Genomic DNA, 3,770 nt, shown 5'->3' on the forward strand with positions numbered 1-3,770 from the left:
AAATTCTATGAAGTTAAGTATAAGAACATGGGAGAGTTTTCAGATAACAAGTTCTAGGAATCTAAAATGCTAAGGTCTTCAGATTATTATAACCTTGTATCTCAAATTTAAATACCAAATATAATTTTAAGAGAAACATTTTTTTAACTCTTCTTGCAAAACTTCAAAGACTTAACAATAGACCACTCAGTTACTCTTAGAGGGTATTTTCACTTCATGATTCATCCAAAGAAACCCAATGCATTCATACTCCTTCACCCTTTTCTTTTGTAATTACACAATTCTATGCAATATCAGGCAGACTTTCTTATAAAACCAGCTTGTTCGGCAGAATGGCAGTATCACCATCAAAACACAAGAGATCTTGTTCCAATTTAAAAAAATCTCATGGCAAAACTTTTTCTGTGGGCCCTTGTATGATATCAAAGTCCAGTCTATACTCATCAAGAGCTTGATATTCCTGTCCTTCCAAACACATCCACCATGACTGCACAAATGAGACACTCAATTCCATTTTAGAACAGACCGAGGAACTTGCCAGAGCAAGTCCCTGTGTGCGCACACAGACCCACACCCATGTCAGTCACTCAATTCTGATTCTCCAGGTTCCCTGCAGGATCTTCAGACTAAGGCTGAGCTGCCAGAGCAGTAAGGAGGGAAGGAGCGTCAACTGATGACAGACAAGTTCAGATTTACAGAGGTGAGGATATCAAATAACTGAAAAGCTTTCAAAATAAACATCATTTGAAGGTTTTTTAGTTTCATTTTCTAGTTGCTATGCTACATTCATATTTCCTAATTCTCTCAATTTTAATAATCTGAGAGAATTTTTGAGTCATCAACTTGTTTTGACTAATATAGTCCTGAACTTTCAGAAATACACACATATATTTAACCTTAGAGCATTTGATTGTCTGTGTTAGTTAGCATTCTGCTGCTGTAACAAAACACCTGAGAAAATCATTTTAAAGTAAGAAAGATTTATTTTAGCTCACAGTTTTAGAGCTTTCAGCCCACAGAATTGTTTGGGGGACTGTGGGGAGACAGAGTGCATGATGGAGCAAAGATGCTCACCTCATGGCATCCAGGAAGAAAAGAGAGGATTCACTTTTATAGTAAAGTTCCTCCCCTTAAACCCATTAGGTTATGATTCCTTGCATGCATTAATCCATTCATAAGTTTTAGAGCCCTAACGATCCAATCACTTCCCAAAGGCCTCACCTCTCAACACCGCTGTATTAGGGACAAAGGCTTCAACCCATGAGTTTTATGGGACATTTAAGGTCCAAACCATAACAGCATGTCTCTATGATTGGCTTTTAGGAAGCTTTGTGTACATCTCGGTGCTCATTTGCATTAGCTTTCTTTGGCTTCAAGTTCTGATTCTGTCGTTCCCTTCCCCATCCTCATTTCTATGCCTTCATTAATTTTATCTTGCTTTTTCCTCTCCTACTGTAAGTAGTTTTTGCTTTAATTTAATTGTGCTTTTTATTTTAAGCCACTTCAAATCCTTTGGGACAAGACATCATATGTGCAAGTGTCTTTGTGGATGAGCACACTTTTGCAAACAGGGAGAACAAAGAATATATCAAGTTTGAAATAATCCCTTATGTAAGCAAGTCTGATCTCTCCTTCTGTCATTTATTCCAGTATTTAGTAACCCTCCATGAACCACAAACTCTTTCTTACACAGGCATAATGTGAGAAAATCAAATTCTTACAAATGGGATCATCTTTAAATACATTGAGGATGGACACTCTAAAAGTTAAAGGAGGAGCTAGGGAACATTTAAATATTAATCATCGCTTCCTACAAAAACATCTTTATAGCTTCAAATATTTGCATAGATGGCTACATAAAGTTAACACAGCTACAATGTGGCCATGCTATTCAGGGATTTTGGTTGCAAACAACATAAACTGATTCTCTCCCAACATGGTACAGAATTATAATTATCCCCCAAGATCTGCTTTCCCCTTTTCTTGCTTTAACAATACAACCTCTCCTGAATTGTACTGCAGCATAAAACAACCTCAGCTGAAGAATACTTCATATCTTCCCTTGTGGCTATGAGTGATCAGGTAACTAAGTTCTCAAAAATTAAATGCAAGAAAAAATTTTACCTGCAAATTCCTTTAAAAAGAAATTGCTTACCTTCTACCACTCTCTTCTTCCTTCCACAGAGTGAAATGTGGAAATGGGGCCGGTCATATAGCTTCGAATATGAAGATCAGAACTACATCCTAGAGATGGTGAACAATGAGAGAAAAGGAATCTACTTCTGTGCCTGGGGTCCAGGACACAGTAGCCTGACAGCTCTGAATTATTTATATATCTCAACTCCTCTACAACAGGAAAAATATGAGTTTGTGAGATTTTGCTATAGCATCTTGGTTTATATTTTATGCAAGTTACTGATTTAATCAGATAGTGGATGTATTGGAATTAGGTTGAGTGGCTTACAAAACAATCAGTAATATTTAAATAGGCTTGGAAAATAGCCAGTGACCAAAATCCTAGCAAGGCTTTAAAATAAATCCACTGAATGCTAGGTTTTGCCACAGCCAACTTCAAATGCTCCCTGAATAGCTTCAGTTTTTGAAATCATTCTTCTGTGAATCAAAGTTTAGATGCTGGACAGAAAACTGACAAATGCCCTGCCACAATCTATCTTTAGCCAAGGAATTAACCTACATGTTCTTTTCTCCATTCTCACAATTTTAAAAAGAGAAATTTCCCACTAAGATTCAGAAATCACTCATACAACTAAAAATTGTACTCACCTTCCCAGGAGAGGGCTGGAAAGTTTCATGAGCCCTTGTATGCACTCCAAGTCCGCATCTTCTGCTTCTGAATCAATTCCACGTTGATATCATGAACTGGGAACAAAATAATAACATTATTCAATGCATTCTGTATTACTAATAAGTGAGAAGGAGTAGGGACAAAAGGGAAATTAGTTAAAATGCATAAATATATAAACTGACATAGAATGAAAGGAGATATGGGTTTATGCTATGTGCTCATACCTGCAATTATCCTAAGAACAAAGTTGGATATAAAAATGTCCAGCTTTCATTATCCATCCTATGTTCCCATTGACTTGAAACAAAATTTTTGCTGATCAAGATGTAATAAGATTTGGTGGTTTACATAATCTCAAGGAAAGGTAGTTATTCTTATTGCTCGCTCGTGTCTCTCTCTCTCTCTCTCTCTCTCTCTCTCTCTCTCTCTCGGAGATCTTCTTGATATGGAAAAAAAAAAAAAAGACTTACCAAATTAAGAGCTGTGTACCAGGTTCCCAGGGCTCTATTGATCTGCTTTAATGTGAAGACCACATATGAAACAGCAGCTTTAATTGATGTCAGCCCCTGATGAAACTTAATATTATCCATGAGCTGGGCAAAATGTCTCCTCCACTGGTGGATCTGGAAAGTAGAGTTGATACATGGTTGTAATTACCACCCAGGCAGCTTTCAAATTGTGTGTCATGGGGTTTCTTGGCATAACTTCCTGACTCTTCTCCTATTGAAATGATTTGGTTTTCCCCCTCTATTTTTGGCACTATTTTAAAAATTTCTAAAAAAATTTCACAACATTTTTGTAAAAATTTCTAGAATAATACAAACATTCTCTGATGCCCTTTAGCCATTTTCCTTCTTATGTCTATCCTTATCTATTATCCATCTCCTTTTCCCCCTCATTCTTCTCCTTCTCCTTCCTCCTCCTGTCTCCTTTATTTACCATTTGAAAGCAACTTATACACATG

General features: G+C 36.7%; 1 long non-coding RNA gene across 1 annotated transcript; it reads right to left on the bottom strand.

Moving 5' to 3' along the window:
• Positions 1-2,164: 2,164 nt before the first annotated feature.
• Positions 2,165-3,409, bottom strand: LOC125618357. The gene is made up of 3 exons (XR_007349644.1): positions 3,277-3,409; positions 2,785-2,880; positions 2,165-2,244 (listed from the first exon to the last, which is right to left on the bottom strand). It is a non-coding gene; the product is annotated as an uncharacterized LOC125618357 (long non-coding RNA).
• Between the last annotated feature and the right edge of the window lie 361 nt (positions 3,410-3,770).

The sequence above is a fragment of the Marmota marmota genome, unplaced genomic scaffold (genome assembly GCF_001458135.2).
Source record: "Marmota marmota marmota unplaced genomic scaffold, marMar, whole genome shotgun sequence".
In the NCBI taxonomy this organism is placed as follows: domain Eukaryota; kingdom Metazoa; phylum Chordata; class Mammalia; order Rodentia; family Sciuridae; genus Marmota; species Marmota marmota.